A 13,031-nucleotide genomic window follows, 5' to 3' on the forward strand; every position below is an offset into this window, starting at 1 on the left:
ACTAATTTTACAGCTGCAGCGATTCATTTAACAAACATGGCAAGCAAGGTCGTAATATGGAGTAAAATTCACTTAACAAACATTTCACTTGGCAACAGAAAATTTTGGCTCAATTGTGGTTGTAAATCAATGACCACCTGTATTCCCCAAAAGGCATCTTGAATGTAAAAAAATTGATCCTGCCAAATCAAATGACATTTGGGGGCAATACTTTATATAAATTCAAAACCTGTTTTGCAGTAGGCATATTGCTGGTTCTAATTAATAATGGAACTTTTTTGTGTTTGTTTTTTTCTAGTTCAGTCATTGAGGCACCATCTTTTCCAATATACATATTAACAGTACCAAGTGAGATGGAAAATGAATCCCTTGATCAATGATATCATATCCCTGGACAATATGATTATGAGTGTTATTTACATAAAAGTCTGACAAAGAGCATTAACAGGCTAAGCTGGATATTGCCAGCTGGATACATTTTCTAAGTGTCAATAGCATTTCCAGTTTCTTAATCTGCGGTTCAATGTCTTTATCATCAAAGGAAGAAATAATAGCAAGCTGATGGTTTGGTCCAAATTATAAATCAGATGGCTCCAGCTTTCACATCACTGGGGGATTCCAGGAACAAAGAAGCACGACAGCAAGCTGTAGCATCTGACATAATTCAGTATAATAATTGAAATAATCCTAGCTCAAAGAATATATTGTCATGTCCTATAGGCAAGGAATATTGTACGCCATCCAGAGTCACTGTGTGAGTTGCATAACCATTAAATTTGTTTAAATAATAAATAAATAAAATAAGTAGGCTTTATAATGTGCTAAAGATTTCCAGTGTTAGAATCTTTTCAGTTACTTGAAACTGTTGAACTTTGGACCTCAGGAGAGATAAATCCTAATGCATTTAATCTTAAAATTTAAATGCAGGTAGTGCAAGAACCACTCGTTCAATGATTGTTTGAAGTTATGGTGATAGCAATAGAAATAGCACTTAGACTTATAGACCACTTCACAGTGCTTGACAGCGCTCTCTATGAGGTTCAGCATCTATGTCCTCATTTTACTGACCTCAGAAGGATGGAAGGCTGAGCCATCCTTGAGCCTAGTGAGATTTGAACTGTCTACTTGCAGACAGCTGGCAGACAGCAGAAATAGCCTGGGTACTGCATCATAGTTCCCTCTAAGCTGAGCAGTGAGCAATCGCTCACTTAAAAATCATCATCAACTCAGAGTTTTCCAAACCTGCCCAGAAGCCGAGAGAGAAAAAGTGAGAGGGAAGGAGAGAGGAAGAGAGGAAGAGAGAGAAACTATACTTTTCCGCCCACCCCCCCAAAAAATTAGAGGGAACACTGTACTGCATTCTGAACACTGCCCAACCATGGCTCTTGATGCTAAATGAGTATTTGATACCCCTAGTACCTGAGGTTATAGCTACGGAAGTGCCTCTGTAGTCATGTGATCAAAAGTTGGATTGTCAGGCCCCCAAAGCCTGCAATCACAGAGTTGCTTAAATTCACCTCCCTAGTTTTGTCTATATCCTCTCCATTTCAGCCCTTTTGGTAATACTGCATTTGCTGCCCCTGTTGCCCCTGTTGCTTATTAGCCCTGCCATCCTTGCAGGCCTGCCACCCTTGCCATCCTCACCTGACCTTCACTATTTTCCTCCATTATTTAATTATTTATTGGATTTATATGCCGCTCCTCTTTGAGGACTGGGGCGTCTTACAACATATAAAAGAAACAATGTGAACATCCTAATCCAATTAATTTAAAACTATTTAATCTAAAAAAAATGTACATGAATAATTATTAATAATTATAATCAATTATTGCTGTCCACACAACAGACATACACACACTTATTAGGCAGGGGGCTAGAGTCTAATGGCTCCAAGCCTGGCGACATAGATGACTCTTGAGTCTCTTGTGGAAGACGAGGAGGGTGGGAGCAGTGCAAACCTCTTGGGGGAGCTGATTCCAGAGGACCAGAGCCCCCACATAGAAGGCTCTTCCACTAGGCCTTCCACTGTCTAGTTGATGGGATCTGCAGAAGGCCGACATTGTGGGACCTAACTGGTCACTGGGATTCATGCGGCAGAAGGTGGTGCTGCAAGTACAGTAGTACCTCTAGATATGAGCTGCTCCACATGCGAGTATTCCAAGATACGAGCCACGAGGGGAAAGAAATTTCTTTTCGAGACCCAAGCTCAAATTCGGGATATGAGCCGAGCTTCCACTAGGTGGCGCAAGAATCCTTGCTTCTGGTTATCTCAGAGGGGAAAAACAAAGTCTAAAGCCATTTGTTCCAGATACGAGTTGTTCGACATACAAGCTCCCTTCTGGAACGAATTAAACTCGTATCTAGAGGTATTACTGTAATCTGGTCTGATGCCATGTAGGACTTTATAGGTCCATTGCTGATTATATATGACCATTTTCTGAAATGGTATGAGGGCTTCTTGACTGAACAGGGAATTGAACTAGAAGACTTCCAAGATCCCTCCCAACTCTGTTATTCTGCACTTGGCCACTTGACAGCCCTTAAAACTGTGAGGATGTTTTAAATCTCTCCACCTGCTTATCTGTCTTCCTCCACCTTTTGTATGACCTCTCCTTGTTGTGTCTTGCCTGCCTTGTTGTTTTGTGCATTCCGAACATGCCGCTGCTGGTTCTTAACAAGGCCACATGTGACTGGGAAAAAGAGCAGGCACAGTCATGGGGGAAATTATTATTATTATTATTATTATTATTATTATTATTATTATTATTATTATTATTATTATTGTTATTATTATTATTATTATTATTATTATTATTATTATTATTTTATTGGATTTGTATGCCGCCCCTCTCCGTAGACTCATAGACTCGGGGCGGCTAACAACAGGGATAAAAAACAGCATGTAACAATCCAATATTAAAACAACTAAAAAAAAACTCATTATAAAACCAAACATACATACAAACATACCATGCATAAATTGTAAAGGCCTAGGGGGAAAGAGTATCTCAGTTCCCCCATGCCTGATGGCAAAGGTGGGTTTTAAGAAGCTTACGAAAGGCAAGGAGGGTGGGGGCAATTCTAATCTCTGGGGGGAGTTGGTGCTTGTCCTTCCAGCAGTTGCCTTGCAAAAGGTCAGGCTGGGCATGATTCAGTAGTAGAGACAGGAAGAAGGTGGCAAAGGTCAACTGGCAGCAACATGGGTGATGAGGGTGACAGGATGAGCAAGGGAAGGTCAGCAAGGCAAAGATGGGATGGCAAGTGTGGGGAGCTGAAGAGAAGGCAGTCCCTTACATTACCAAAACTTTGGGCCTGGAAAACACCAAGCCAAAAGTAAGTTTGATCAGTTTGGATCTTCTGTTTTTAACAGAATATTTGGTTAACAACAACACCTGCGACTGCTGTGATACTGTCCTTAAGCAATGCAGTGATGTAATATTGTGCTTTATGACTGTACCACTTAGTGATGGAAATTTTGGTCCCACTTGCTGTTATAACTAGAAGTTTACCCATAAGTAGTGATGGGCGAACCCAACGGTGTTCGGGTTCAGCAAGTTCGGACGAACTTTATGCAAAATTCGGACGAACCCGAACCGAACCTGAACTTGAATCCGAACGGGAAATCCCTCCCACAAAGAGATTCCGGGGGCGGAGTTTTGACGTCACCGGCAGATTGCTAAGGATGCCAAGGTGATCACTTCCTGGATTCCATGGAATCCAGGAAGTGATCACCTTGGCGTCCTTAACAACCTGCTGATGACGTCAAAACTCCGAATGCCAAACACGATCCTGAACTTTGCCCAAAGTTTGAAAAAATTTCGGGTTCGTGTTCGGCATAACAAACACCGCAAAATTCGGAATGGATCCGAATTGTGCGGGTTCAGTTTGCCCATCACTACCCATAAGACTTCATGACTGGTGATCAAAAACTGCAAATTTGGGCAGTCATTAGGCAACTTCCTTTCCATCCAATGGGCAAGTTAGAGTCTCCGACCAGATTCCTACTAGTTGTTACTGTAATCTTTGCTCCAAGGCAAGCCATTCCTCCATCTCGTGCTTCCTAAGTCCAGAGACCAATTTCTCTTTCATTGTCTATTTGTTGGGGCAAACAGGTTAGTTCACCTAAGTGGCAAACCCTACTTGAAGTGCCTCTATTTAGCAGGATCTCTGCAAGCCCAGTATTTCCTTCATTCCAGGCAGCTGGAGAGATATACAGAAATGCTCCAAATTCCACAGTCAAAGTTTTCGAAGAGAACTGGCAAAGCCACCATTATGTTCAACAACTACTTCTAAATCGCCATCACATTTTAAGATTGGTATTATTAGTGATAAGATTATTTCTGTTAATATGATCATTTCAGTGAAATAACATTAGCATGCTATTTCTGGACCAGCTTCATTATCATTTTCAAGTTGCTGCTCTTTTAATTTCTAACAAGGGTTTTTCAAAGGTGTGATATGAGTGAAAGAAACAAGCCCGAGGTACTTTTGTTAATGGATAATTATCATCTCTTTTCCTTCAGATTTAAACGTGGGCAATTCTACACTTCATAAATACTTCCCCTTTTCATTACATATGTAGCCCAGATGTTACCTAGCTTGGCACATGTGTCATGGAAAATAAAATTTCCACTCAGGAAAAAACTGTCTCTGCTATAATGGAATTTTCTGAATTTTATGCATCACATTCTTAAAGAAGATCCATCTATTAGCACTGTGCATGCTTCACAAAAGATTCAGAAGTGCTCCAAAACTTGCACAAACACTTTTGTGCTTCTTGAAAAATTAGGAATTCAGAGTCTTCCTTTTCACATGAGCCTGATATATGGTGTGGCTGCTTTACCAATGGAAATTCTCATCCCAACTGAGGGAGATTGAGGATTTACATACATACATAAACAAACATACTGGCTAAGATTTAAAATTTTAATAAATCGATTTTAATTGCTCACATTTTATATTTAATTGTTTCAAAGCTTTATCTTCCTTGGACTTGCTTTTGTGCTGAAGAGCCAGGGCCACCATCAGGAATTTTGGGGCCCCATACAGCCTAAGTGTCTGCCCCCCCGCCATTTTAAAACTATTTTAAGTCTCCAAGCCACTCCATCCCCCGGGGATCATTTCCCGCTTCACGCCAAGTGAGACGGTCCCATAGGCCAGTGTTTCCCAACCTTGGCAACTTGAAGATATCTGGACTTTAACTCCCAGAATTCCCCAGCCAGGCTGGCTGGGGAATTCTGGGAGTTGTCCAGATATCTTCAAGTTGTCAAGGTTGGGAAGCACTGCCATAGGCTATTTCAGGAACTGGGTTAAGCAGATTGTGTGGACTCGTCCAGGATAAAGAAAGAAGTGGGAGTGACAAGGGAAAGAAAGATCCTCCTGGCATCGGTCAGGCGGAGCGAGGCTTATTTATGGCTCCTTGGCACTTCTCCCTTCTTATTGACAAAAAACCATGTACTTTCTAGTGAGGGGGGAGGGGAGGGGGATCCCACACCCGGCAGCCACCGGCGAGGAGCTGGAAAGGACGAGGGGAGAGAAAAAGCAGGGTACCAGCAGTCAGGCGGGTGTCTTGAGGGGGCACTCCCATCTGGAAGGAAGGAAAGAAAGGCGAGGGCAAGCTAGGAAGGAAGGGTAAAAGGGGAGAGCAAGAGAGGAATGGGTGAATGAATGGACGGAGGGTGGGAAGGAAGGAAGGAAAGAGGGAAGGGACAGGAACAGAGGAAGGGTGCAAAGGAAGCAAGGAAAGATGAAAGGGGAGAGTAAGAGAGGAAGGAGTGAAAGAAGGGAGTGAGGGAGGAAAGAAGGGAGGAAGGAGAAGGAAAGCAAGAAATGGAGGGAGGGAAGGAAGGAAAGAAAGGGGGAAGGGACAGGAACAGAGGAAGGAAGCAAGGAAACCTATGAAAGGGGAGAGTAAGAGAGGAAGGACTGAAGAGAGGGAGGGAAGAAGGTAGGAAGGAGAAAGAAAAGAAGAAATAGAGGAAGGGAAGGTAAAAGAGAGAAAGAAAAAGAGCAAGAAAGAAAGCAAGAAAGAGAATGAAAGAGAAATAAAAAGAGAGAGGGGGAATGAAAGAAATGGAAGGAGGGAAGGAAGGAGAGAAAGAAAGAGAAAGAAAGAAAGCAAGAGAAAGAAAAAAAAGAATGAAAGAGCAAGAGAGAAAGAGAGAAAGAAGGAAAAAGAAACAAAAGAAAGAAGGAAAGAAGGAAAGAAGGAAAGAAAGAAAGAAGGAAAGAAGAAAAGAAAGAAAGAGAATGAATGAATGAGAAATAAAAATAGAGAGGGGGAATGAAAGAAATGGAAGGAGGGAAGGAAGGAGAGAAAGAAAGAGAAAGAAAGAAAGCAAGAGAAAGAAAAAAGAATGAAAGAGCAAGAGAGAAAGAGAGAAAGAAAGAAAAAGAAACAAAAGAAAGAAAGAAGGAAAGAAAGAAAGAAGGAAAGATAGAAGGAAAGAAAGAAAGAAAGAGAAAAGAAAGAAAGAGAAAAGAAAGAAAGAGAATGAATGAGAAATAAAAATAGAGAGGGGGAATGAAAGAAATAGAAGGAGGGAAGGAAGGAGAGGCTCACTGAGCAGATGCATAAAAAGAGGGACCTTGCCTCCCCCTCGCGCCTTGCCCTTCCCACCCGGCCGGCCGCGCGCACTTACCTGCTCCCAGCGCCAGCAGCAGGAAGGCGAGCGAGTAAGCTAGCGTCTGCCCAAAAGAAGCCATTGGCTCCGGGCGGTGCGCGGTGTTCACGCCCCCCCGAATCCCCGGCCCAGCACCTCCGGAGGCCGAAAGGCGCTGATCTCTTGCCCTCGCAATCCTTGGGGGACACACAAGGCCGGCGGAGAAGCCGGCCAGGCTCAGTCCTCTCCCGGCTTCCCCAGCAGCGCGGCTTGGCTTCCGGAGGGCCAAGTCACCCCCACGCTTTCTTCCGCGGCTGCGATCGGGGCTCCCTGCCTGTCTGCCGGCCTCCCTGCCTTCTTTCCTCGCAGGGGTGGGAAGAAGGTGCAGGCCGCAGTCAGAGAAGCTCCGCAGAGGTGAAGTTTGGCGAGGTGTCTCTGGTCCTTTTGCTTTCCTTGGCGTGCTTTTCCCCATCGCAATCTGGGTTGGGGAGTTTTTGGCAGGCACTGCCCCCCCCCATTTTCCAATTTGCCCGGGCCCGTGACGCCACTCCCAGTAGTACTACCCTATCGGCGGCCCTGTGAAGAGCAATATATAAATAAAATTGGAGCTTGCAGCAATCATGCCATGCTGACTCAAAATTCTGATTTTTTTGTGTTACTGATTTATCTTGCTTTTAAGTATTGTAATCCTCCGGTTATATATATATATGAATAAATAATTTTTTAAAAAAATATTAAGGAACTGGACAAAAGGGATTTAAAAAAAATTCCTTTCTGTTTTACTTCTCTACCCTTTCTTTAAATTCTCTAGCATTCTCATCTTCTGAAATTTCAATGTAACTGATTGTTATTCCCCGTTGATTGATCAGGAAGAAGAATCTTCATCTGGAACTGTTGTGGCTGTTTAGCCAAATGGCTTTCTTCTCTGCAAGTTATTGATGTAAGTATGTATTTAGTTGATTGAGGAAAGATTGGTGTCTTCTCTTAAGAAACTTAATATTTAATGATATACCTTGACTCCTTTCCAAAATCTTCCTATCTTTCCCCATGCTTCTTGGCAAAGTTCAGCAATGCATAAATAGAGATTAAATTTAAAAGAATATATTCTGCATTATTTTTTAAAAAACCAAGAAAGGAAGGAAAAGAGGGAGACAAATGCAGTGTCTATGGAGATTCTTGGTCACCCAGTTCATCGTTGTCCCAAAGATGTTTTTTCAAGAGGCAATTAGAGTTTATTGTTTTTTCTTCAACTTTGACTGGATGGTGTTGTGGTTAGCTCTGGCCCAGCTCCTGCCCCAAGGAATGTACAGGTGGATGTGGGGGAGACATCCACATGCCGCAGACCTGTTTTGCTCCCAATGGAATCTGCCGATGAAGCCTCCTCTGACCAAGGAAGCATGAGTGACAGGGAAGAGGGGAGTTTGGCAGACAGCCCAGGAGGAGATCAATCATCTGTATCATCCTTGGATTCTGAACAAGAATTAATGACACATCCACACATGCGTAGAGTGATGCATAGGAGACAACAACTGAAGGATTATTACAAGAGAAAATGAGGCCACCTGTGGTTGGGTGAGGCTCCAGTAATTAGGGCTGCTGCTATAAATAGTGGGTTTGGCTGTTGTGAAAGAGTATCTGATCGCAGTTCTTCAGGAATCGTGTGTTGCTGTTTTCTGGACTTTGTTGATTTTTCATGACTTTGAAACCAAAGCAGAGCAACGTGTGTGTGTGTGTGTGTGTGTGTGTGTGTGAGCCTTACTTCGTTGGAGGAAGAAGGGGCATGAAGTTTCTTCACAGCTGCTAGCTAAGTACTTAATGACTGCTTAAAGGAAATTGTACAGACTACCCGGTTGTTTTGGGACGAGTGCTCTTTGCAATATAAAAAGAGTGCTTAGTTTATTTTTAATTTTGTGATAAAGAACATTGTTTTGAATTTTCACATGTGTGTGTGTCTGCAATTTGTACCCTTGAATTTCCGGGAGGCTCCTACCAGAGAGTCCGGCAGAACAGATGGTAGGGAATGGAAGGATTTGTATTCTTGTTGCCCTTGTGTACAATTTTGGAAAAGGATTTCCTGCCTTTGAATCATTTTACCTTACAACCAGATTGTTCACTAAACATGGACTATAAACAATATAGTCTTTCTCTCTCTCTCTCTCTCTTTCTCTTTCTCTCTCTCTCTCTCTCTCTCTCTCTCTCTGTGTGTGTGTGTGTTGGGCATTGTGCAATGGCACCTTTGTGGTGCCATTAAATCAGGCCCAATTTTTTCATTTTTTGGTTAAAAAGAAGATGCAAGGATCTTATTAATTTTCATAAGTAGACTCCTTAAACAAGCCAGGTTGTTAAGTAAGTCATAATATATTTTACAACCTTTTTGAAGTTTTTAAGTGAATTACTTCAGTTGTTAAGTGAATTGTGAGGTAATTAAGCAACTCCAAGTTATCCCATAGACTCTGCTTGTCGGAAACTAGGAAGGTCACAAATGGTGATTGTGTGATCCAGGATGCTGCAACCATTGTAAATACATGCCTCTTACCGAGTGTCCAAATTTTAATCATGTGATTGATTAAATGATTGTAAGTGTGAGGACTGATTGTAAGTCAGGGTTTTTTTTTGTATGTTCAAAGATTTGCTAAACAAATGGTTGAATGTCAAAGTCTAATGTGAATCAAAATAGATAAATTCTTTAAGCCCTGTGTAGATTTTCCTTCAAAGTGCAACATAATTCGTGAAACATAATTCTATAAAAATAGCACCACGTTCACAAAAAGGTTTATCTCTTTAACCATTTAAAACTAAACAACAGTGATAGCTTCCTTAAATGATGTCTGATACTCTTTCTTAATGCCTGGGCAGTTTTATTCAGGTGGTGCAGGCAGTTTTTCAAACAATATAAATTTTTTAAAAGCAATGATACCCTCAGTAAAAGAGATGGTGCAGATCAATAATGGAAACTTTTTCAAAAAGCTATACTGACCCTAGAGACATTTTCTTAATTCTCTCTTTAGAGGTATCTTAAAAGTGAAAGGGCCAGACAAAGCAAGAACTTTTACATAGCCCAAACTATGTCAGGATAGATAAAGAATCTGCTCAGCAAGGACAGACTTGCAGAAATGCTATCTAATCCATTCAGTATTATAACAAAAATAAACATCCTGCTGAATTATATTGCTAAAAATACTGGCAAAAAAAGGCAAGAGTTCTAGTTAATTGTAAGGGATCATGTCAGATGAGTCCTGAAATATTTGCATTCCCTTCTGTACACTATCCTTTTGATCCAAGTGGATTTATGATTACCTTGCCAATTGATCACCACATCAGACTTCAAAGTTCTTCACAAAATCTTACAAAATACCAGAAGCCACGCATAACTCCTACATTTCATTAGATTTTATCATTACCAATAGAACTTAAGCATTGATTTCTAATCAAACAGCTGCATGTTGGATGCATAGTATAAACTAGCACATAGTATCTATTTCATTTATAGCATATCAAGTGTTCTGTCTGGGTTTCCCACACCTCAACACCAACTGGAAAAAACAGCCAGACACTCTGGTAAAAGCAAAAGTACTTTATAGCTGGAAAAAATAAACACAGAGGAAAACCTGTTCTTCCCAACAGACAGGCTATAATACTTTACAGCAGAGTCCTGATGTCCAGACAATACAGCAAGCTTCTTGCTGGCACACCCACCCCAAGGTTTCAGTAGTCAAAGGCACAAACCAGGATTCCAAGACGCCAAAGTTCACAGCCAGGTCCCAAGACTCTCAAAGATAAAACTCCACAAGCCAGGAAGGGTGGGTCTGCCTTTTAGCCTTTCCAGAGAGCACCACACCCAAACCCAGCTGTTGCCTCTTTAATGCTGAAAGTACCTAGCCAATTGGTCCCTTCGCTGTGTAGCTCTTCTCTGTCGCAGATCAATTATGGCTTGTGCATTTTCCTCTAAGGAATCCAGGCTGCTTGCTGGGGAGAGCTCCCTCTGGGGGGACTCTGGCTGTCCTCCCTCTTCTTCAGCCTGGGATTCCTCCTCCTCGTCTGCCTGCACCTCCTGTTCCTCATCCTCTCCCTCTGAGCTGGAAACCGACAGAAGATCAGCCGTTCCCTGAGGGGCCTCAGACGGAACCACAACAATCAAGTATAGGGAGGAAGGGAGTCTGTTTGTCTGAATCAATCAATCCTGGTTAATTTAAATTGGAAAGCAAGATTTGAAGAGGCTGGGGGTTTTTTCCTTCCTTCCTTCCTTCCTTCCTTCCTCCCTCCCTCCCACCCACCCTCCCTCCCTCCCTCCCTTCCTTCCTTGGATGAAAGTAGCAGGGACTGTGACACTTTGAAAGATATTAAGCTTGCCAAGTTTCAACTTCATAGTGCACTGTCAAAATTTTCATGCAGTACATTTTAAAAATATATTTCCCTGCATCTACTTTAAAGCAAAGATAGCAGACGGGAAGAAAGACCAGACTAGGAAATTTCATACTATCCAGCACAAAATTGTAAATAAGATGCCAGATGCTAGTACCCTTGAAAATATAAATTTCCCAAAACTCCTCAAAAAGTATGTTCTTGTCTGATATACTTCACTTGAAGAATTAACCTGAAGAATAGAGAGTCACTTGAGAGTAATGATGAAGATGTTGGCCTAGAAATCAGAAGTCCATGAGTTCTACTCCAACTTTAGGCATGAAAGTCAGTGGATGACTTTGTGTCAGTTATTCTTTCTCAACCCAATGTACTTCACAGCATTCTTGTGGAGGAGAAATAGGAGAAGGATGAATACTACGATATCTATGATGTCATAGATATATTGCCCAGCTTGAATTATCTATAAAGGTGGGACAAAACAAATTTTCATTGAAGAATAGCAATAGCAATAACACTTAGACTTATATACCATTGAGATTTGAATTGCCAAATTACTGGCAGTCGGCAGTCAGCAGAAGTAGCTTGCAGTACTGCTTTCTAACCACTGCACCACTGTGGCTCATGACCATTGACTTGCCCTGGTGGGTTTAGGTGTTTTTCCGCCTTTATCACTGAAGTATACTTTGAACGGGTCCAAAGACAGGCTACAAGAATGGTGGAAGGTCTTAAGCATAAAACGCATCAGGAAAGACTTAATGAACTCAATCTGTATAGTCTGGAGGACAGAAGGAAAAGGGGGGGCATAATCAAAACATTTAAATATGTTAAAGGGTTAAATAAGGTTCAGGAGGGAAGTGTTTTTAATAGGAAAGTGAACACAAAAAAAAGGGGACACAATCTGAAGTTAGTTGGGGGAAAGATCAAAAGCAACATGAGAAAATATTATTTTACTGAAAGAATAGTAGATCCTTGGAACAAACTTCCAGCAGACGTGGTAGATAAATCCACAGTAACTGAATTTAAACATGCCTGGGATAAACATATATCCATCCTAAGATAAAATACAGAAAATAGTATAAGGGCAGACTAGATGGACCATGAGGTCTTTTTCTGCCGTCAGACGTCTATGTTTCTAAGTAGGAGAGGTAGAGATGGTTGGCAATGTTTGTCTTGACTTGGAAAGACTTTATCATTGTTACAAGTGTATGTTGTGTTAACCGGAGATGTGTTAACTGGAGGTAAGGCAGGGACTACGCGTGTGGTGGTAGCAGGAACTATTGAGGCCAAAATGGCAGATCAAATACCTGACCCTTCCTAATGTATCTTCTACATTTCATATACACATAAAAAGGAACAGGGTTTGTATTTCCCACTTGTACTCATACCCACAACTTGCAGATCACCATTAATGGCAATATAAATGTGCATTGAATTTCATTCCAGTCTCTACACATCTACATCCCAGTTTATCCCAGTTCATTGCACTGAAGACACAATTATAGACAATCCAATATCAGGCGCCCGACCTCAGTGTCAATTGAAAGGCATGAACTAGTTCATATTGCCACAAAATCACTTTTGTGATTAAAAAAAGGAATAGAATAATAAAAGCCTGAAAGGGCAATGGGTTCAAATGCTATTTGAATTATTGCTTTAAGTTACAGGTGTTTTATTCCATTCTTGCAGTGCTATTACTATACTGTGTTGGAAGCACTGAAGTGCTACTGGGATGAAAGGATTTGCTGATGTTCCTCGGAGGATACCCAGTTGGGGGTTCCTTTCATGTCCCTATGAAATTGCCCATCAAATTGGTACCCATTTATCTACTCACAGTCGCCTGCTTTTGAGCTGCTGGGCTGACCATAACTGAAGTGTATGACAGGAGTTATGTGGAACCTTTCTTTAATTAAGTTTTAAAAGAATGCTCATGTAACTTAGGAAGCACAATGGTTAGAATGCAGTATTGCAGGCTAATTCTGCTGCCTGCCAGCAGTTCAATTCCGACCAGTTCAAGGCTGACTCAGCCTTCGATCCTTCCTTGGGGGCAATATACTGACTCTGTAGAA

The sequence above is a fragment of the Erythrolamprus reginae genome, chromosome 3, assembly GCF_031021105.1.
Source record: "Erythrolamprus reginae isolate rEryReg1 chromosome 3, rEryReg1.hap1, whole genome shotgun sequence".
Taxonomy (NCBI): domain Eukaryota; kingdom Metazoa; phylum Chordata; class Lepidosauria; order Squamata; family Dipsadidae; genus Erythrolamprus; species Erythrolamprus reginae.